Source organism: Balaenoptera acutorostrata, chromosome 2 (genome assembly GCF_949987535.1).
Source record: "Balaenoptera acutorostrata chromosome 2, mBalAcu1.1, whole genome shotgun sequence".
Classification (NCBI taxonomy): Eukaryota; Metazoa; Chordata; class Mammalia; order Artiodactyla; family Balaenopteridae; genus Balaenoptera; species Balaenoptera acutorostrata.
The window spans coordinates 104,357,660-104,382,226 of NC_080065.1; the positions used below are offsets into that span (position 1 = coordinate 104,357,660).

A 24,567-nucleotide genomic window follows, 5' to 3' on the forward strand; every position below is an offset into this window, starting at 1 on the left:
CAAAATAAACAGATACACTGTCCCTGTTTACCTTTTTCTTAGAACTGAAAAACTCCAATCTGAGTTCAACATATTCAAAGCTAATAAATAAATACAGGAAAACTGATCCACATAAACACATACTGCTGCAAAAGGTTTTACAAAACAAGTTTATAAACTAAGATCATAACTTAGTCACAACAAAAAAAGCAGAAATTTATTCAACCAATCTCAAAGACACACCAACCACTCCCCAGCCCGCCCCACCCCCAGAAAAGGGCTACAGCAAACAATAAAGGAAGGAATGAACAAAGTCCCTTCTTTACAAAAGGCAACATTCTCAGAACTTTAGGAGATACAAAAGATAAAATGAGATACTTGCACTTACGGAATTGAGTGGAAAAGATGTAAATAAATAAAAAGTTTTAAGTATTAATAAATAAATAACAATATTTTTTTTTTAAGGAAAAAAAAAAAGTAACAACATGTGCCTTTAGGCCCTGACATGAAATATTTTGGGGAAAATCTGGCAAAAAAGGCCTGAACTATACACGCCCTGACCAAATACCACAATACCAAAATTTGTCCTTGCCCCAAGAAGTAGACTGGATTAACAGCCAGTGGCTATGACCTTAAACAAGGAACATCCAAAGTCGCTGTGTCCCTTCCATAAAGATATATGCTAGGTCCGGGCAGCCGGAGAGTGTGGTTAGCAAGATGAACAAAGATGCGCAGATGAGAGCAGCAGTTAACCAAAAGTTGATAGAAACTGGAGAAAGAGAAGGCCTCAAAGAGTTGCTGAGAGCTAAATTAATTGAATGTGGCTGGAAGGATCAGTTGAAGGCACACTGTAAAGGTAATTAAAGAAAAAGGACTAGAACACGTTACTGTTGATGACTTGGTGGCTGAAATCACACCAAAAGGCAGAGCCCTGGTACCTGACAGTGTAAAGAAGGAGCTCCTACAAAGAATAAGAACATTCCTTGCTCAGCATGCCAGCCGTTAAGATTGAATTAGATTGTGTTGTTTTGTGGTTTTATTTCTGAAAGTAAAACTTGCCATAAATTAGGAATTGATTTCCCAAAATAAAATCCTTTTTTGTATGATGGTATACAGTTTTCAGTAATGATGTATACAATTGTATTGATATTTTTCCCTAAATGTGTTATTTTAATAAATATCTCATGAATGAAAAAAAAAAAAAAAGATATATGCTGAGGAAGAAAAGTATATTCAATATCCTGCTTAGGTCTTCTTTGTTTAGAAAACCTGGCTGCTTGTTCAGTCTTTTATTACACATCTCCGTAAACAAATTGGGAGAAATTTGGCTCTCTGTATTCCCTGATAAGATGTAGGAAAACTGGGATTGGGGGGACAATAATGTGGGCCAACAATTTTATCCCAGGAAAGATATTAATAAATATTGGGCCATACATCTGCCCTATGTACCTACCTGGCACTCATTTAGATATTCCCCACAAAGACTTGGCTGTAGACAAATCCACTCCTAGGTCCATACCAACTGCCAAGTACATCAGGCAAACCACTAAGATTACTAAAACCTCCCACTTTTGGTGTATTCTTCAATACACCATCTTCCAACTGATCCCCCCATAATAAAACTCATGCAAGTGCCCCTTTAATTTAAAAAATTTTTAACTGTTATAAAAGCTTCCATTTGAAAAATTTTTATGAAAGAGATTAAAAAAAAATACTTTGGGGCTTCCCTGGTGGCGCAGTGGTTGAGAATCTGCCTGCTAATGCAGGGGACACGGGTTCGAGCCCTGGTCTGGGAAGATCCCACATGCCACGGAGCAGCTGGGCCCGTGAGCCACAGCTACTGAGCCTGCGCGTCTGGAGCCTGTGCCCCGCAACGGGAGGGGCCGCGATAGTGAAAGGCCCGCGCACCGCGATGAAGAGCGGTCCCCGCACCGCGATGAAGAGTGGCCCCCACTTGCCGTAACCAGAGAAAGCCCTCGCACGAACTGAAGACCCAACACAGCCAAAAATAAATAAATAAAGTAGCTATAAAATTAAAAAAAAAAAAAAAATACTTTGGATTCCCTGATTCCAAACATTTAGTTATGAAAATGCACTTATTTCTTACCTTATCAATATATTTACACTTACAAGGATTCATCTTGCACCAGTCTTCTACATCGAAAAATTACAGCCCACAATAGACCAAATTCAAGAATTTCCTTTTATATAATGAATGTCAGCTCATCTTTCTCAGTTGTATTAAGTTGCAAATTCTGTGAAACTAGTTTACTTTAAAAAGTAAGTTACAAAGTTAGCCTCAATGGGGAAAAAAATTTTGCTGGCACAAGAAAAAATTAGTGATGAAATTTGACCTTAACAAATTATTTGATGTGAATACAAAGGCCTCTGGCTTGTGAAGACTGTATTTTAGTTCCTAGCTACTGAATGAAAAGAAAAATGTATCAACTTACCAACAACTGATGCACCTCTTTCTGCAAAAGCCAGGGCATAGGCTCGGCCCAATCCTATTGAAAACAAAAGAAAAAAATCAGAAGGTTGAGCAAATGTTAGCATAATTTTTCTGGTCCACTCAACTCAATCCCTATTGCAAAGTAACTGGTGAGCAATTAATTACATTACAAAGGTAGAGCTTTCATTGGTACTCTCAGCCTCTACTTCACCTACTTCTACTTTCAGGGGTTGGAAAGCTTAAAACTGTATTTTCCACCTATTCTACCTACCATTTCCTATCATTCTACCTAGCTTCTAGGATGGACGCTAGATGTGAATTGGGTTCCACCATTAAACGCATTTGCATGAAATGTGGAAGGAGGGAATGAGGCAGAAGCCACCTTACTGTGACTTTTGGATGTTACTGTTGGTTAAGAAGCTGATTTCTTGAGGCTTCCTAGGTATTAAGCAGGTATAGTGGCAGCTTCTAGATCTAGCTCCCTAATTTCTGGATGGCAGCTTCCATTCTCTAGATCCCTGGGGCCAGTGGCTATTTGGGCTGTGGCAGTTCCAATGGTAGCCTCAGAGGTAGTGGCTCCCCTAATGGACCAGTTTTATACTGTTCCATAAGGAATTCCAAGAGGAACTGCCTAAAACCCAACTGCTTAAATTAAGTCCTTTCCTGTTTCAAATATCTAGTGGTTTCTATATCCTGCTCTGAACCTTGACTACATAATCACCACACACAGGAAATATTTAATTCAGACTCAAAGGTATGAGGTGTAAATTTATACATCCAAAAATGGATACGTGCCCATATAAATTTTATAGGCAGAGAATATCTCAGGAAGACTATATAAGAGACTGGCAATTAGGGGTTACCTCTGGGGAACAGAATTATGTAACTAGCAACAAGGGGTGGAAAGCTTACTTCTGCATTGTTTAAATTATTTTAACATGCACACGTTTTTTTTGTTTTTTTGCTTTTTTCCTTTTTGCATGGAAATTTATTGTGCCCAGTTTTACAGAACATCCCTTACAATTGCCCAGGCCCAGGTCCTTCCCCCCAGATAAGCCTTTGATAACATTCTCCATGTCTCCCATTGTTACTGGTCAGCAGAAGGGTTTCACTTCTTCTGGTGTCAATGTGGATAATCTGAATTTCCCTGAGCAGGTTGGACACCTGAGGGGTGACCAGCACCACCAGCCTCCTGGTGGCCCTGTGGTCCGGCAATGATTGCCCCAGCACCAAGGCCCCCTGGCAGTAGACGTCATTGGTAGCCAGCGTGACAAACGCCTGGTCAGACACCGGCATGGTTTGAGGCCCAGCGCGCCCTGGGCACCGGGCGGCCAAGTGCGCCTGGGCGCGGGGCGGGCTCGAGCAGGGCCTGGCGGAGGCGTCGTCTCCAGGCGACCCGCGCGGACTTCCAGGCCTGCGGCGCTCCGGCAGCCTCTGCCCGGGCCGGCGCCCCTGCCCTGCGCCCACCACGCGTCCCCGGCGCCCCAGCGCCTCGGCCCGGCCGGCGGGGCTGCGCTCCGGAACCACGGCCCCGCCCCCGCTCTGCCGCCCCGGGCGCCGGTCCACGCGGCCGCCGCGCCAGGCCGGCGCCGCCTCGTGCCCCTGACGCCCCGTGCACACGTTTTTTAAAATGCAATTGAGAAATTTAATTGGTAGTTTAAATTTAATTTGAATTAATTGATAAACATGTAAACAAATATTGAGATGGCTAAATTATCAGGCTCTTCTAAAAAGAACTCAAACTATAAAGTTTTCCAAAACCAAAAGATCACCAAATAATTTATTTTAAAATTTAATCCACTCTGAATGGATGAGAGAGAACCCACCCAATATAATAACTCAAGTCTCCTCATATTTTATCAGATCTAGGCTGAAGCACTTGCTCGAAACATGAGGTTTTCAGAGAAATCAAATACTCATAACCAGAACGCAAAAAAAAAAAAAAAAGGTAACAAAGTAGAAAATCATCAGATGAAAGGAATGGGGTATGTCTCTCGTAGAGATTGATCTAAGTTAATCAGAGAATTATCTCAAAACCAAGCTATACAATTCTCTGAAAAGATATGTCAGTAATCTACTTTTACCATAAAGGCCCATGCAAACTGTACACAAATCTGTATGTAAAGTTAAAAGTGACATTCTCCTCCCTGTTTCCCTGTAACACCACTCGTCCATTAACAGGTTCGTTAAGTGTCCTCCAACGTTTTTATATCTGTGCTTACATAAACATTATTTAAATATTTTATGTGTCTTTGTCTCCCCAACTAAACTAGAAGGTCCTTGTAGGTTGAGATTATGTCATTCTTTTACATTTCCCACAATGCCCAGCACATCTTTACAGTCAAAATGCACAAAAAGTTAAAGCCAAGAGCCTCTATTTTCTCTTAATCCTCTTTTAAATCCTGTCTTAACTTTCTCCCACACCGAAGTTCATTGTCAACCGTCCTCTCTCCCCCATTTCTCTTCTGACCTTAACTTCTTTAGCACTGTCAAATATCAGTTGATTCTTTTCTCACAGTGCTTGTTCAGTGCTCTCTTCAGTGGGTTAGACTTCTCTCTGCTTCAAGCTGACAGAGCCTCTGAGATTAGCTTCCTGGACTATTTCACCTTCTAGCTTTACCAATCAAAGGAAGTCAAATGACTTCGAAACCTCTCCTGACTCCAGAATCTCCAACTACTCACACACTTCTCACTACCTCCAGAGCTACAGCTTGCTATTTTATAACCATCTCAAATTCACAATGGCCAGACTCCCTTCTTCCACGGCCCACCTCCACCACTCTCACAACTACATCCCCAGCAACTACTACAATCAGCTAATAAATACGAATTCCCGTTATACCACCCATCACGGCAAAATTGTTTCCCTTAATCCTAGACAATTCTAAACCTCTCCTTCCAGGTCTCCCATTAAACTATTCAATATTCCAAGCTAAACAACAGCACCTGAATAGTGCAAAGATATTTCTATTCATCTCTAGAACATGCGTGGGTTGGAGTCAGACTAATTCCCAGACACAGGCCTGGCAGGCATTCACGGACACCCTGCTGGGATGTTTAGCAGTGCCTCAATTCTACAGATATGTATCCTTAAATGAGAACCCCAAGACCTCAAGGACAACAGTCTTCATGAGAGGACTGGAATTAGATCTCAATCTCTCTTTCATAATGATGGCCCAGTGTAGACCTAATGACAGTCTCAACTTTACCACAAAATTATATCTGCCCCAGATCAGTATTCAAATCTAAAGGCTAGTAATTGTATCATAATCCAGGCTCTTTAAAATACGGATCAGTTCATGAACAGGAGGTGCTAAATTCAGAACTGTCTAGTCACAACCCATTAATACTTCACAAAATCAATTTAGTGGGTTGTAACCTGCATTTACTTAATGAAACAGAATAGAAACGTTCAAAGTGCACTGCATTTACTATGTACCGTGTCATGAGCTTGTTTCAAATATGGTGCGTGTGTGTGTGTGTGTGTGTGTGTGTGTGTGTGTATACCAGGTCCTGGTATAAAATGTATTTCATACTGTGAATCACTCACTGTCAAAAGAGGTTTAAAACATGAGTGCTTTACTTAATTATTTCCATCAAAAGCAAAGTGTAAACAAAATGTTTTCCCAAAAACATAATCATTTTAGAATAAATATAGCTACGGATAGAAAACATTTGGCCACCAATTAATACTAAAGATATTTTCTGAAAGGAAGCATGTGAATCCATTTTATAAATGGAGACGTGAAAATACGTATGAATTAACTGTCAGAATTCCACTGTTTGTGACTTCGAATAGATAATTCATATTAATTCTGCATTAGGTCCATTCTAGGTATAAGGCACTACCAGTGGGTAATCAAAGGCCCGTAAGGTCAACATCCCTGCACTTGGAGATTACAGAGATCATGGACAGGTGGGAAATAGTGTAAAACCTCACTGCAAAGCATCCGTGTGGGTATGAGTGGTTTGTCTTAAATTTTGTCCTTTAAAAATAGGGTTATTTGGGGACTTCCCTGGTGGTGCAGTGGTTAAGAATCCGCCTGCCAATGCAGGGGACACGGGTTCGAGCCCTGGTCCGGGAAGATCCCACATGCCGTGGAGCAAGTAAACCTGCGCGCCTAGAGCCCGGCTCTGCGACAAGAGAAGCCACCGCAATGAGAGGCCCGCGCACCGCAACAAAGACCTGATGCAGCCATAAATAAATAAATAGAAATAAAAATAGGGTTATTTCACATAACCAATCTCCACTTGGCTTCTGAAATACAGGAAGATCTGGCTCACTTCAGAAAGGTCTCTGCTCTCTACTTCCTACTGCCCCCACCCCACTCTCATTTTATTCCTCTATCACCTGCCTGAGTCCTGCAGGCATTGGAGTTTGCAATCCGCTTGATAAACACACAAAGTCCAAAAAGGAGGACTCTTATCAGATGCCTTTTTTTAAAGAAGGTCCTCTCAAGAACTTAAAATCATCCGACAGAGGGAAAGATGATTGACTTTTCAAAGGCAAGGGGCTGACATCTCTACTCCTGCGGGGGTGATTCCAGCCCCCAGGCGGCTTTTCCGCCACGTTTAAAACACTTGACAGAGGCCTAGGGAGTCTATTAACAGGAAGAGTCGCAATCGATACGCACAGACGGGCGTCGGGATGAATTTTACCTAGTTTTGCAACCCGCAGCCGAGCCGGGCCTCTCTCCTCTCAAGATCTGAAGCCTTGAGAAGCTCCCACAGGGTTGGGGGCGGGTGGAGAAGTGGGCTGCACCAGGAGTTTCTGGCTCCCCACTCAAGGCTGGCCAGCCCCTCCTCACCATCCTCAGCCGATTAGGCGCCCGGAGAACAATCGTTGTCCGTCCTCCCACCCTCAACCCCAGCGAGTCCAGTCGCTCGCTCCCCAAGCCGCCCCGCCACCGCTGCCCGCAGCCCAGATGCTGAGATCGCAGCTACAGCTGCGTGCGGATCCCGGACCGCTGGAGGACGCCGGCCCTCTAGCCTTCGCGTACTCACCTCCCCCCGCGCCGGTGACCAGTACCACCCGCCCGTCGAACCTCAACGGCGACGCCATAAGTCTAGCCTGCAGCGACACACATACACGAGGAGAACTACTGGAGTTCAGACTGCGGGACAAGGAGGACAGGAGGACAGGCTGGGGCAGGACGGCAACGACCTGCCAGTTTCTGCGGAGGAGAGAGACGCCCGAGTTTTCCAAGTGCGCCTGCGCAGCGATCCCTTGGAACTCTGGGAAATGTAGTCCAGCATGCCTCCAGTCGCGGCGAGAGCCTGCCCAAGAGGCTTGGCTTGAAAGGGCCGGCCAGTTCTGCGGCCGGAAGTAACGGGAGCTGCTGGGACCTGTGTAGTAAAATGATTGACTCCCCTAACTTCATTCATACTTTCATCCATCGTTTTGTCATTCACTCAACAAGCGTTTTCTGGATTTAGGCGAGGATGCAGCCCCTATCCTTAAGTAGCTTTCAGAAATAGCAAGGGGTAAAAAAGATTTCTTAGAATGTAATCCTTGGACCTCTTGGATGGAAACCACCTGGAAAAATGCAGAGTCCTGGGACCCCAGGCTGACCTCCTAAATGGACTGTTACCAAACTGGTCAACTGGACCCTCACTAAAGTCCTAGCCAGGCGCCGACACCCAGGGAGGTTCTTTTTCCGCTCAGATTCGCACAGCCAATAATGAAACCTATGCTGAGACTGGAACAGCACAAGCTTTCATTAATGGCCAAAGAATGGAGAAGCGCAAATTGAGTTCGCAAATCAACTTCACAACCCAATTGGGACAGAGACACCATATGTTTAGGAGGGCCGAGGTAAAAGGGAGGGAATTGGAAAGAGTGGGAGGCATACTCACGTCTTATCTGAGAACAGGGTTGTGGTTTGGACACAGAACTGATGCAACACTCTTTTTCAGTCCTTGTATGGGCTTTTCCAGTTGTTGTCAAGGCGATCGTCACCTGTCATGGTGCTGGTGGATGGGCCCTTTAGCATGCTAACGTATTACAATGAGCGTATAATGAGGATCAAGGTCTACTGGAAGTCAAATCTTCTGTCATCTTGGGTCTAGTTGTTCTAACCAGTCCTTGCTTTTCTCTTTGCAGCTTCCTCCTGAACTTAGATAAGAACAACTGGTTTCCATTCGAGGGAGGGGCAGGGGTATGATTCTGGGGCAACAGCCTTGGTAACAGAATCTCAGGGGACAAAAAAGTGTCAACAGGTGCTCCTAAATGATTTTTGCTTTTGTATGGTGAGTACAGTCAAATGATGTAGGTTTTCTCAATTTTGACACTATTGAAATTTGGGGTCAATAATTTTTTTGTTATGTGGGGTTGTTCAGTGCATTGTAAGATGTCTAGAAACATCCCTGACCTCTACCCACTAGATGCCAGTAGCACCCCCCCCAAGTCACAAAAATCAAAATTGCCTCCAGACATTGCCAAATGTCCTCAGTTGGGGTGGGGTGGGCATAACCCCTGAAAGAGAACAACTAGTTTATACTAAGATAAACTAAGCCTCAGAAGTAACATTTTTGGAAACATAATTTTACTAGCATAAATAAACTTTAATGTTTATTTTCCAAGGTGAAAATAATGCTTTCTAAATAGTTACTAAATAGCTTCAGTGGTGTCCAATTTTCAAGCGTGAAGTTTCATTTTGGGTATTGTCATGCACTTTAACACAACTGAATTGAACATATGAATCCTCATGTGGTGTCTCAGAAATCAATATCTTAGGCAAAGAGGAATCTGAAACTTTCTGAATAATGGCTATGCTTGGTTTCCGATTAAGTCTCCATTTGTTCACACTCTCAATATACTATCTCTGTCCAAAAGACATAGTGATGATATGGGCTTCCCTAGTGGCGCAGTGGTTAAGAATCTGCATGCCAATGCAGGGGACACGGGTTCAAGCCCTGGTCTGGGAAGATCCCACAGGATGTGGAGTAAGTAGGCCCGTGCGCCACAACTACTGATCCGGTGCTCTAGAGCCCATGAGCCACAAGCCACAACTACTGAGCCCACGAGCCGCAACTACTGAAGCCCTGGCACCTAGAGCCCGTGTTCCACAACAAGAGAAGCCACCACAATGAGAAGCCCGTGCATTGCAACAAAGAGTAGCCCCTGCTCACCGCAACTAGAGAAAGCCCACGTGCAGCAATGAAGACCCAACGCAGCCAAAAATAAAATAAATTTTTAAAAATAATAAATTAAAAAAAGACATAGTGATGATAAATACAAAAAGAGAATTATAAAGCTAGGATCAAACAAAAATCTGTGTATTTCCAGAGAGAAACCCAAAGCAGAGAATGGGGCTATACTCACAGACCTATCCTCACAACTTACTGGAATCCAAGTGCAGAAGCAGGAAAACATACCTGGAAGGTAAAGGTGATAAAGAAGATTGGGGCTCAGCTCTCTGAGAAGTCATCAGTTAGTGTCCTTCTGTTTATAAAAAAAAATTGTTTTAATAGCCATCCTGAAATTCTGCCTGGGGTTCAGTTGATATATAGAAAGAAACTTCCTCCATGAATGTCAGACATTCCTTATGAGATCATTTTACTTCTTCCTGAAGTTTATCCTTTAGAAAAGAGCTTCCCAGATGAGGTGTCATGAATGGGTTACAGATGTGCATGCAATATTGATAACCTTAACCCTTAGTGTGGCTGTGGAGAACAGAATGGCTAGAACCCCCTGGCTGATCTCTGGCCTGTGACCATTCTTATCTAGAGTTGACCCTTGAACAACATGAGTTTGAACTGTGCAGGACCACTTATGGGTGAATTTTTTTTCAATAGTAAATGCTACAGTACTACAAGATCTGAGGTTGGTTGAATCCATGGTGTGGCACCATGGATATGAAGGACCAACTATAAATTATATGAGGACTTTCAACTGCACAGAGGGTCAGCGCCCCAACCCCTGTGCTGTTCAAGGGGTTGTTCAACCCCTGTGTTGTTCAGCGCCCCAACCCCTGTGTACTTCTGTCAGAATACTGCAGGAATATTTTATATGTGTGATGCGATTTGAAAATATTTAGGAGTTAAAGTATTAGTACATCTTATAAGAATCTTCATTAGCTTGCTAGGGCTGCCATAACAAATACCACAGACTACTGGCTTAAAAACTGCAATTTATTTTCTCACAGTTGGAGAGGTTGGAAGTTTAAGATCAAGGTGTCGATTGGTTTGGTTTCTTTTGAGGCCTCTCCTAATGACTGCAGATGGCTGCCTTTCACTGTGTCTTCACATGGTCTTTTCTTGCAGCAGATACCCTGGTGTCCCTTTGTACATCCAAATTTCCTCTTCTTACATGACACCAGTTAGATTGGATTAGGGCCCACTCTAACAGCCTCATTTTGACTTAATCTTCATTTTAAAGGCCCTATCTCTAAATACACTCACATTTTCTGGTCCTAGGGGTCAGGGTTTCAACAGAAGAATTTTGAGGGAACACAATGCAGCACCAACAGAGATTACTGTTGATAAACTCTTCCTATTTTACTTGAAAATATCTTCATTTCACCCTCAGTATTAAATGATAATTCAGTTGGATATAAAACTGTCAATCATAAACTATGATCAAGTGGGATTTATTCCAGGGATGCAAGGATTTTTCAATATCCTCAAATCAATCAATGTGATACAACACATTAACAAATTGGAGAATAAAAACCATATGATCATCTCAGAAAAGCATAAAAGCAGAAAAATCTTTTGATAAAATTCAACATCCATTCATGATAAAAACACTTCAGAAAGGGAGAAAAAAGGGAACATACCTCAACATAATAAAGGTCATATATGACAAACCCACAACTAACATCATACTCAATGGTGAAAAGCTGAAAGCATTTCCTCTAAGATCAGGAAGAAGACAAGTATGACCATTCTCACCACTTTTATTGAACATAGTTTTGGAAGTCCTAGCCACAGCAATCAGAGAAGAAAAAGAAATAAAAGGAATCCAAATTGGAAAAGAAGAAGTAAAACTGTCACTGTTTGCAGATGGGATGATGCTATATGTAGAACATCCTAAAGACACTGCCAGAAAACTACTAGAGCTCATCAATGAATTTGGTAAAGTTGCTGGACACAGAACAAATACACTGAAATCTGTTGCATTTCTACACACTGACAACAAAATATCAGAAAGAGAAATTAAGGAAACAATCCCATTTACCATCACATCCAAAAGAAATACAGAGGAATAAACCTAAGGAGACAAAAGACCTGTACTCTGAAAACTATAAGATGCTGATGAAAGAAATTAAAGACCCCACAAACAGATGGAAAGATATACTCTGTTCTTGGATTGGACGAATCAATATTGTTAAATGACCATACTACCCAAGACAATCTATAGGTTCAATGCAATCCCTATCAAATTACCAATGGCATTTTTTCACAGAACTAGAACAAAACATTTCACAATTTGTACGGAGACACAAAAGACCCCGAAGAGCCAAAACAATCCTGAGAAAGAATGGAGCTGGAGGAATCATCCTCCCTGACCTCAGACCACACTACAAAGCTACAGTAATCAAAACAATAAGGTACAGGCACAAAAGCAGACATAGAGATCAATGGAACAGGCTAGAAAGCCCAGAAATAAACCCATGCATTTATGGTCAATTAATCTATGACAAAGGAGGCAAGAATACACATTGGAGAAAAGACAGTCTCTTCAGTCAGTGGTACTGGGAAAACTGGTCATGTAAAAGAATGAAATTAGAACATTCTCTGACACCATATACAAAAATAAACTCAAAATGGATCAAAGACCTAAATGAAAGACTGGATACTATAAAACTCCTAGAGGAAAACATAGGCAGAACACTCTTTGACATAAATCGCAGCAATACTTTTTTGGATCTGTCTCCTAGAGTAATGGAAACAAAAACAGAAATAAACAAATTAAACTTAAAAGTTTTTGCACACAAAGGAAACCATAAACAAAACGAAAAGACAGCCTACAGACTGGGAGAAAACATTTGCAAAGGATGCTACTGACACAGGAGTCATTTCCGAAATATATAAGCAGCTCATACAGCTCAATATCAAAAAAACAAACAACCCAAACAAAAAATGGGAAGAAGACCCAAATACATATTTCTCCAAAGATGACATACAGATGGCCAACAGGCACATGAAAAGATGCTCAATATTGATAATTATTAGGGAAATGCAAATCAAAACTACAATGAGGTATCACCTTACACCGGTCAGAATGGCCATCATTAAAAAGTCTACAAATAATAAATACTGGAGTGGGTGTGGAGAAAAAGGAACCCTCCTACACTGTTGGTGGGAATGTAAACTGGTACAGCCACTGTGGAAAACAGTAGAGAGATTCCTTAAAAAAATAAAAGTTGAGTTACCATATGATCCTGCAATCCTACTCCTGGGCATATATCTGAAGAAAACTCTAATTCAAAAATATACATGTACCCCAATGTTCACAGCAGGACTATTTACAATAGCTAAGACATGGAAACAACCCAAATGTCCATCAATGGATAACTGGATAAAGAAGGTATGGTATATATATATATATATATATATATATATATATATATATATATATACAATGGAATATTACTGAACCAAAAAAGGAATGAAATAATGCCATTTGCAGCAACATGGATGGACCTAGAGAATATCATATTAAGTGAAGTAAGTCAGTCAGAGAAAGACAATTATCATATGATATGACTTATATGTGGAATCTAAAAAAATGATACAATGAACTTACTTACAAAACAGAAATAGACTCACAGACATAGAAAGCAAACTTATGGTTACCAAACGGGATAGCAGGGGGCATGGGGGGAAGATAAATTAGGCGGTTGGGATTAACATATACACAATACTATATATAAAATAGATACACAATGAGGACCTACTGTATAGCACATGGAACTATATTCAATATCTTGTAACAACCTATAATGGAAAAGAATCTGAAAAAGAATAGATATATATACATATGTATAACTGAATCACTTTGCTGTACATCTGAAACTAACACAACATTGTAAATTAACTATACTTCAATTTTTAAAAATTGTTTAAAAAATGTCAGCTGGTGTTATATAAAGTCTAGCGTATTATATATTATGCTAGATAATATGAATATTATGCATATTATACTATATTAAAAACTTTAAATTATCTTTCACATATACATATATATTTAACATATGCTGAATATACATATTTAAATATACTCTAGAATATATTATATATAAAATAATATACATATGAATATATATATACATTCATATGTGTGCATGTGTATGTGTGTGTGTGTGTGTATATATATATATATATATATATATATATATATATATATACACACACATATATATTCCAGCATATAGTTTTAAATGGCCAGGCATTTGAAGAAACAAGACAATGTGAACAAAATCCAGGAGAAAACAAAGGTTATAAAACAGACACCAAGGGCTTCCAGATAATAGATTTCAAAATAATTATTCTTATTTCGTTCAAGGTAATAAAAAATGATTGAAAATTTAAGCCATGAATGGAAAATTTTAAATGATCTAATGGATTTTTTAAAATAATAATAAAAATATAATGACTAGATTAAGAATTTCAAAAATGTATTTACTATCAAATTACACATGATAGAATTAGTGACCTGAGATAGGTCAGATAAAATACGTGAAATAAGCACATGGAAAAAATAAAAACATGAAATACTGGAAAAACTTAAAGGTCAAAGAGATGTGTAAGAATTCCAAAGTAGAGAAGAGAGAACATGAAGAAAAAGCAATATTTGAGTAAATAATGACTGACAATTAACCAAAACTGATGAAAAATATATAAAGCATCTAACTTTAGAATATTCAGGTAAGATAAATACAAACAAAACTAAACGTGACTACATAATGGTAAAATTACAGAATATTGAAGAAAAGATGAAATCTTCTAGGTAGCCAGAAAGAAAATGTTCAAATGAACAAAAGTTTAATTTATGTTTGGTTTTTTATTTCTCTATTTTTTCCAGTTTTCCAATTATTGAGAAATAATTGACATACATCATAGTATAACTTTATGGTCTACAGCAGGATGGTTTGATTTTTTGATTTGCATATACTGTGAAGCAATTACCACAATAGGCTCAGCTCACATATAGATACAATAAAAAGAAAAAATAAGCAAAAAGGAAAAAAATGTTTCTCCTTGTTACGAGAACTCTCAGGGTTTACTCTCTTAACAACTTACCTATACAACACACAGCAGTGCTAGCTGTAGTCATCAAGTTGTACATTACATCCCTAATATTTATTTATCTAATAACTAGAAGTTTGTACCTTTTAACCACCTTCCTCCAGTTGCCCTTCCCCCCACCCTCAGCCTCTGGTAACCACAAGTCTGATCTCTTTTTCTATGAGTTTGACTTTTTTTTTTTAGATTCCACATATAAGTGAGATGACACAGTATTTGTCATTCTCTGTCTGATTTATTTCACTTAGCATAATGCCTTTAAGGTCCATACATTGTCAGAAATAGTAGAATTTCCTCATTTTTCTGACTGAATAATATTCCATTTTGTGTATAGATACCACAACTTCTTTACTCATTTTATCTATCAATGTACACTTAGGTTGTTTCCATCTCTTGGCTATTGTAAATAATGTTGCTATGAATATGGGAGGGCAGATATCTTTTGAGTTAGAGTGTTCATTTTCTTTGTATATATTCCCAGAAGTATTAGAATTGCTGGGTAATATGGTAATCTATTTTTAATTTTTTGAGGATCCTCCATATTGTTTTGCAGTGGCTGTACCAATTTACAATCCCACCAAACCCTTTCTCCTCATCCATACCAGCATTTGTTATCTCTTGTCTTTTTTATAATAGCCATTCTAACAAGTGCGAGGTGATGTCTCATTGCAGTTTTAATGCATTTCCTTAGTTACTAGTAATGTTGAGCATTTTTTCCATGTGCCTGTTGGTCTTTCTTATATCTTCTTTGAAGAAATGTCTGTGCAGGTTCTTTGCCCATTTTTTCACTGTTTGGTTTTTTTGCTGCTGATTTGTGTAAGTTCTTTATATATTTTGGATATTAATCTCTAATCAGTTATAGGGTTTCATATATTTTTCCCATTCCATAGGTTGTCTTTTCACTTTGTTGATTGTTTCTTTTGCTGTGCAGAAGCTTTTTAGTTTGATGTAGTCCCACTTGTTTATTTTTGATTTTGTTGCTTGTGCTTTAAGTATCATATTCAAAACATTACTACCAAGACCCATGTCAAGGAGCTTTATTCTAGGGATGGGGGGGAGGTGAAGTCAAGCTGGCAGAGTAGGAGGATGCAGAGTTCACATCTCCTCACAATTAGGGCACCTACCAGGCTCTGGTGGGGGACCTTGGACACCTAAGGGGACGGGAAGAACCCCTGCACAACCAGGTAGGACGTAGGGGGTTGGGAAGAGGGAAGCAAAAGTGGAGGCAGGATGGGACTGGTGCTCCTGAGGGGCGGCTGGGGGAGGGGAGGGGTTCCAACGCCCAGAGGGGCCCACTCACCACTAGGGGATCAGCGGGGACAGGGAGATACCTTTGGGGGATCAGAGGGGAATGTGGCCAGCATTTCCCCCACTTGCTCGGGCCCCAGCAAGCCTGCTGGGGTCCCAGGCCTGAACCTCCACCCTCTGGGGCCCCCTCCAGTCACGCATGTCCTGGGGGCATGTGAGGGAGCGGGGAGCAGAAGTAGAGGCGAGAGAGAACCAGAACCCCAATGGGCAGCTGGGGGAGGGGAGGGGTTCCCATGTTCGGAGGGGCCCACTCATGGTGAAGGGATCAGTGGGGACGGGGAGAGAACTTCGGGGATCAGGGAATCAGAGGGGAATGCAGCCAGCATTTTCCCGACCTGCTCGGGCCCCGGCAAGCCTGCTGGGTCCCGGGCCTGAACCTCCACCCTCCAGGGCCCCCTCCAGCCACACTGAGCCTAGGCCCAGCTGCCCCCGCCTAAGCCCCGCCCCCCCATCTAACCCCCAAAGGCCTTTTCTGGCATTTTTTTTTTTTTTTTGCTGTTGTGGTTCTGTTTTGCCTTCTTGTTGTTGTTTCATTCATATTATTATTTTTTCTAATATATTTTTTATTTTTCTAACTTTATTTTATTTTTTATTCTTTGTTACTCTTCTGCTCCTTTTAGTTTGTTGCCTTCTTTTTTTTTTTTTTTTTTTTTTGCTGCACCCTGCAGCTTGCAGGATCTTGGTTCCCAGGACAAGGGTTAGGCCTGAGATCCTGTGGTGGGAGTGCGGAGTCCAAACAGCTGGACTAACAAAGAACTTCAGACCCCAGGGAATATTAATTGGTGTGAGGACTCCCAGAGGTCCTCATTCTGGCACCAAGACCTGGCTCTACACAACTGTCAGTGTTGGACTGCGAACTCCAGTGTTGGACGCCTCACGCCAAACAAGCAGTAAGACAGGAACACAGCCCCACCCATCAAAAATGTGAGATGACAAAAAAATATGTTACAGAAGAAGGAGCAAGGTAAAAACCTAAAAGACCAAATAAATGAAGAGGAAATAGGCAACCTACCTGAAAAAGAATTCAGAGTAATAGTAAAGATGATCCAAAATCTCAGAAATAGAATGGAGGCATGGATTGAGAAAATACAAGAAATGTTTAACAAGGACCTAGAAGAACTAAAGAACAAACAGTGATGAACAACACAATAACTGAAATGAAAAATACACTAGAAAGAATCAGTAGCAGAATAACTGAAACAGAAGAACAAATAAGTGAGCTGGAAGATAGAATGGTGGAAATAACTGCTGAGGAGCAAAATAAAGAAAAAAGAATGAAAAGAAATGAGGACAGTCTCAGAGACCTCTGGGACAACATTAAATGAACCAACATTTAAATTATAGGGGTCCCAGAAGAAGAAGAGAAAGAGAAAGGGTCTGAGAAAATATTTGAAGAGATTATAGTTGAAAACTTCCCTAACATGGGAAAGGAAATAACCACCCAAGTCCAGGAAGCACAGAGAGTCCCATACAGGATAAACCCAAGGAGAAACACATGAAGACACATATTAATCAAACTAACAAAAATTAAATTCAAAGAAAAAATATTAAATGCAGCAAGGGAAAAGCAACAAATAACCTACAAGGGAATCCCCATAAGGTTATCAGCTGATTTTTCAGCAGAAACTCTGCAGGCCAGAAGGCAGTGGCATGATACATTTAAGGTGATGAAAAGGAAAAGCCAACAACCAAGATTACTCTACCCAGCAAGGATCTCTTTCAGATTCGATGGAGAAATCCAAAGCTTTACAGACATGCAAAAGCTAAGAGAATTCAACACAACCAAACTAGCTTTACAACAAATGCTAAAGGAACTAGGTGGGAAGCACAAGAGAAGAAAAAAACCCACAAAAACAAACCCAAAACAATTAAGAAGATGGTAATAGGAACACATATATCAATAATTACCTTGAGTGCAAATGGATTAAATGCTCCAAACAAAAGACACAGACTGGCTGAATGGATACAAAAACAAGACCTGTATATACACTGTCTACAAGAGACCCACTTCAGACCCAGAGACACATACAGACTGAAAGTGAGGGGATGGAAAAAGATATTCCATGCAAATGGAAATCAAAAGAAAGCTGGAGTAGCAATGCTCATATCAGATAAAATAGACTTTAAAATAAAGACTGTTACAAGAGACAAAGAAGGATACTACATAATGATCAAGGGATCAATCCAAGAGGAAGAAATAATAATTGTAAATATTTATGTAGCCAACATAGAAGTACCTCAATACATAAGGCAAATGCTAACAGCCATAAAGGCAGAAATCAACAGTAACACAATAATACTTGAGGGGGAACTTCCCTGGTGGTCCAGTGGTTAAGAATCTGCCTTCCAATGCAGGGGACGCAGGTTCGATCCCTGGTCAGGGAACTAAGATCCCACATGTTGTGGGGCAACTAAGCCCATGTGCCGCAACTACAGAGCCCATACACTCTGGAGCCCATGTGCCACAACTAGAGAGACTGCGTGCCGCAACTACTGAGCCCACATGCTCTGGAGCCCTGCACCACAACTAGAGAGAAGCCCGTGCACCACAACAAAGATCCCGCATGCCACAACTAGACCCAATGCAGCCGAAAATAAATAAATAAATATTTTAAAAATAATAATAATAATAGTGGGGGACTTTAACACGCCACTTACACCAATGGACAGATCATCCAGACAGAAAATAAATAAGGAAACACAAGCTGTAAATGACACAATAGACCAGATAGATTTAATTGATATTTATAGGACATTCCACCCAGAAGTGGCAGAATACACTTTCTTCTCAAGTGCACAGGGAACATTCTCCAGGAGAGATCACATCTTGGGTCACAAATCAAGGCTCAGTAAATTTAAGAAAATTGAAATCGTATCAAGCATCTTTTCTGACCACAACGCTATGAGATTAGAAATCAATTACAGGAAAAAAACTGTAAAAAACACAAACACATGATAGCTGAACAGCATGTTACTAAATAACCAAGAGATCCCTGAAGAAATCAAAGAGGAAATCAAAAAATACCTAGAAACAAATGACAACAAAAACACGATGACCAAAAACCTATGGGACTCAGCAAAAGCAGTTCTAAAAGGGAAGTTTATAGCAATTCAATCTCACCTCAAGAAACTAGAAAACTCTCAAATAAACAATCTAACCTTACACCTAAAGCAACTAGAGAAAGAAGAACCAAAAAAAAAAAGCCCCAAAATTAGTAGGAGGAAAGAAATCATACAGATCAGAGCAGAAATAAACTAAATAGAAATTAAGAAAACAATAGCAATAAATAAATAAGGTCAGTAAAACTAAGAGCTGGTTCTTTGAGAAAATAAACAAAATTGATAAACCTTTAGCCAGACTCATCAAGAAAAAAAGAGAGAGGACTCAAATCAATAAAATTAGAAATGAAAAAGGAGAAATTACAACTGACACCACAGAAATACAAAGGATCAAAAGAGACTACCACAAGCAACTCTATGCCAATAAAATTGACAACCTGGAAGAAATGGACAAATTCTTGGAAAGGTACAACTTTCCAAGACTGAACCAGGAAGAATTAGAAAATATAAACAGACAAATCACAAGTAATGACATTGAAACTGTAATTAAAAATCTTCCAACAAACAAAAGTTCAGGACCAGATGGCTTCACAGGTGAATTCTATCAAACATTTAGAGAAGAGCTAACTCCTATCTTTCGCAAACTCTTCCAAAAAATTGCAGAGGGAGGAACACTCCCAAACTCATTCTACGAGGCCACCATCACCCTGATACCAAAACCAGACAAAGATATCACCAAAAAAGGAAATTATAGGTCAATATCAATGATGGACATAGACACAAAAACATTACAATTTGCATTTCTCTAATCATTAGTGTCAATGTTTTTCAAGTTGCCTAGGGCAAACAGGAATTCACTGAAGGGCAGAAAACTCATGTCAGTTTGCCATTCTGTGTTTTTTTTTATATGTTGATCTTGCTGTTCCCTGAACATATTGTTCCAGAAGGCAATATTAAACGACAATCTCATAGGAGGTTGGAGCACTATATTTTCTTCATCGTGAATATGCTTTCAGGGTTCACACAGATGCAGGTTTTTTTGTTTCAACAGAAAAGAAGGAAATAATTAGTCCTTCCTAGATGCAGAATATAGGGATTTTGATCTGAAAAGAGTGTGAAGAAGTTATGGGGTATCACCTCACACTGGTCAGAATGGCCATCGTCAAAAAATCTATAAACAATGAATGCTGGAGAGGATGTGGAGAAAAGGGAACCTTCTTGCACTGTTGGTGGGAATGTAAATTGGTACAGCCACTATGGAGAACAGTATGGAGTTTCCTCAAAAAACTAAAAACAGAATTACCATATGACCCAGCAATCCCACTACTGGGCATATACCCAAGGAAAACCATAATTCAAAAAGACACATGCACCCCAATGTTCACTGCAGCACTATTTACAATAGCCAGGTCATGGAAGCAACCTAAATGTCCATCAACAGAGGAATGGGTTAAAGAAGATGTGGTACATATATACATTGGAATATTACTCAGCCATAAAAAGGAATGAAATAGTGCCATTTGCAGAGACGTGGATAGACCTAGAGTCCGTCATACAGAGTGGGGTAAGTCAGAAAGAGAAAAATATCATATAATATCTCTTATATGAAGAATCTAGAAAAGTGGTACAGATGAACTTATTTGCAAAGCAGAAATAGAGACAGAGATGTGGAGAACAAACTTATGGATACCAAGGGGTTTGGGGGGGGTGGGATGAACTGGAGATTAGGACTGACATATATACACTACTGTGTACAAAATAGATAACTAATGAGAGCCTACTGTATAGCACTATAGCACTAGGGAACTCTACTCAGTGCTCTGTGGTGACCTAAACAGGAAGGAAATCTTAAAAAGAGGGGATATATGTATACGCATAACTGATTCACTTTGCTGTACAGCAGAAACTAACACAACATTGTAAAGCAAATATACTCCAATAAGAATTCATTTTAAAAAATAACACTTTTTTAAAAAAGAAAAACATTAAGAAAAGAAATAAGGAAAAGAGACTCTGCCAACCAAATGTAAATTGGAAGAAAATCACAACGTGCTGGAGCTAAAAGCAATCTTAGCAGTTGAAATACATGGCATTAATGTCCTCATTTCTTTACCCTGCCCTTATCCACATCCTTCACATACCACCTGGCAGTACCTTCTCCCAGGAAAGAGACAGAAGATACTTCCCTACCCCTTGCTTTCGGGTTTGCCACATGATCTGCCTGGGTTAATGGACTGTTAACAGAAAACTGTTTGTGCTATTGTGCCTGCTCTCTTTCACATCTGTCAGAGCAGGAGAGTAAGCCTGGGCTAGCTGAGGAGGAGGATTAGAGTCCTACAGGGCTGAGCCAGCCAGGGATGTACCCAGCCTAGAACAGGAGACCCTCAGGTGACCTATGGATTTGTGATCTAGGTAAATGCATGTTGCTGTGGGATACTGAGATTATGTGGTGGATCGTGCCATATATTAGTTGATGCCACACCCAACAACGTCAACTCCTTCAATTTATAGAGGAGAAAACCAGACCCCAAAAGTGGAAGCAGATGGATAGTAGTGGCAGGGCTGGAAGTTAGGCCCTGAAACAGAACCTTGACTATCTGAATATTTACTCCAGGCTCAGATATGCACTGGCCACATGGACATTGGAAAGCCAATTAGTTTCTCTGAATCTCAGTGTTTTGTTTGAAAATGAAGGTAACATGTACCCTAAATAAAAACTAGAAATTGTCTGGTCTAAATAAGGTATTCGATGTGAAGACACTTTGTGAAAAAGGGATAAAGACGCTCAAGTGGTTAGTGTTTAACGGATGCTAAGTGCGTGATGAAACTTTTGCTTACATGATATTATTTTATCTCATTTAATCTTTTAAATACCTACCTATTAATAAGGTAGGTGTGCACTCATTTGTTGAAAATCAGGTGATTACCGTGTGCTTACAGAGCCAGGTCCTGTGTACATGTAACGAATAAACAAATTCATGCTGAGGGAACTTAAGTAACTTACCCAAGTAACTTAACCTCAAAGAACTTGGCACGTTTTTATTAATCAGTAGGGAGCCTGATGATTGTAGCTCAGGAAAACTGTTAACTATTGCAAAATGACTTTCTGCTACTGGTCACCCAGAAACATGCTACAAAGTTATTCAAATTAGAGCGTCTGCTTTTAGAGCTTTGATCTGAAAATTTTATTAGAAACATCTGTTTTTACTATCCAAATGTCATGATATATATGCCATGCCACCTACCATTAACAGTCACTGGGGTCTCTAATCACAACATTCCATCTGCTCTGGAAGATGACTACCCTTCTCTCTGGGGCACTCCCAAGGGCATAAGGTGCATTTCAAATGTGCCACATGGCCTATATTTTGATTCAAACTCCACCCAACATACCTTTAAAATTCAACAATATGTATCTTAGGTTTAACTTCTCAGCATGAGAAGGACTGACTCTCTTTTAAGGTATCCCATAACACTTTTCAAAATTAAATACATCAATATAGGCCCCTGCAAATGTGGGGGGAAAACATAAGAGAAAAACAGATTTTATTTGCACCAACAAATATTATTTGGGAAAACAGGAGGTCAGTGCCCTAAATTACTGGGAATGCTTATTAGCAATAGAGAATCTTGCCCTGAGTGAGACTTAAGAAAAGCCACAAAAAGAATGAAAATTGTGTAAAGGCAAATAAACTTCTTTTCTCAGCTTCAAGAGTACTGAGCTCAAACTCCATTCCTGGCTTCCTAATTGCACTGTGGTTTAACATATGAGAATGTTCTCTGAGGTGAAATCTCATGTAATTTCTTAGGGTCTTCAGGGATTTTAGTTAATCCAGATTAAAGTAAATCGATCAGAATATGAAAGGGTTAAGAAAATATGCTTTTATTCCACCTCAAAATCTCTTTCCCAATAAAACATATTTGATATAGATTCTACTAGCAGGTCTTAAAATTTACAATATTCCAAAGAAAATGAGGGATGATGCTGGAGGAGGACAGTGGAACCCCGCCAGCATTTGAGAGGACTTCCCTCTGGGCAAGGTTTCATTCTGATTATTTTCATTGCACTGAGTCACAAATTTCAGGACACAAATAAATGAAGGGGCAAGGAGTAAGGGCTTCCTCTTCAACTTCCTGCAAAGCTTTAGTTTTGAATAGAAACACCTTGAAGTCATTATTGCTGAACAAAAATGTGTTGTGGACAAGAAGTCTGCAAACATTTCATATTCTTTTCCTTGTTGAAATATTTATAATGGGTATTGTGGAAAGAAGCACACATTTGGAAAGAATCTCTTTGAAAACTTGCTTAATTGTGATAGCTAAATAGCTTAATAGTAAATAACTAGTTTAAAAGTAAATATATTATGTATATAAAACCACATAAATATAATAGTATATATAATTATATATAATAGTATAATAATAGTAGTGTAATATTAGTGTGTGTGTGTGTATATATATATAGTATATAGGGACAGTATTCCTGTTCAGAAAGGGAATTTTAACTTAAAAGGTCTTCATTAACAGGCAAAATGCATGGAATTTTCAGCAGGCAAATATTAATACACATTGTGAAAGACAACTGTGACTTTGTGGTAGTATCCTACTTGCATTTTGTAAACTCTGTGAAGTGCTTGCTTATCCCCTGCCTGCATTTCAAGCAACACTTACCAGTGACTGTACCAGATTTAAATCATAATTTACAGTCACCAATAAAAAAGTGCTCCTGAAAAAAAATTATTCTATTTTTTAGCATTACTGAGGTATAATTGAGAAATAAAACTAAGATATTTCAAGTGTACAATGGGATGATTTGATAAAAAATATTTATTTTAAATGGAACTCATCTATGGGTAGGAAAGTGAGTTTTGTATTTGTTATGTTTAATCTCTGCCCAAATCAACTTCCATTTTATTTGAGGTTAAGGAACATAAAAAGTAGAGCTTGGGCTTTTATATCTTTTAAGTGGGTTTCTGCTTAAAGATACTAAAAGACAGCATCTACACTAAAATGCCTTCTTCAGTCAGCATGGTATTTATGTGGTGGCACAACATTTTGAAATATCAGCAGAAGTTCTCCTCTTTTAGTCTTTTTTTTTTTTTTGGTAAGACCGTGGCCTTTTCACCATTCACGCACCTAAACTGTGAGACATTCATAAAGAAAATAATTTTATAGCAAAAAGAAGCCATTTGGGATTCTAAAGGCAAAATCCTGAGTCTGAATAGATTTGAAGACAGAGAGTTAGAGATAGACTTCCTACCATGACACCATGACAGCCAAAGATTCTCCTGATTTGATGGTGGCAGGCAGGGGACAGGAAGGGCAGTAAAGAGCCCAAATGGAGAGGAAATAGGAAGTAGAACTTACAGTTCCCTAAGAAAGGTGAGTCCTGTTCCCTGGCCACAGTAAGCTGAATAATTGAAAACCAGATTATTTGAGGATGGTGATAGATGCACCTGGAGATCATTAAATCTATTTCTAGTTACCATTAAAGGCAGGTGGGAAGGCAGCAAAGT

General features: G+C 39.7%; 1 pseudogene; it reads left to right on the plus strand.

Moving 5' to 3' along the window:
• Positions 1–690: 690 nt before the first annotated feature.
• On the plus strand, positions 691–1,172 carry LOC130707060 (transcription and mRNA export factor ENY2-like; annotated as a pseudogene).
• The last annotated feature ends 23,395 nt before the right edge of the window (positions 1,173–24,567 follow it).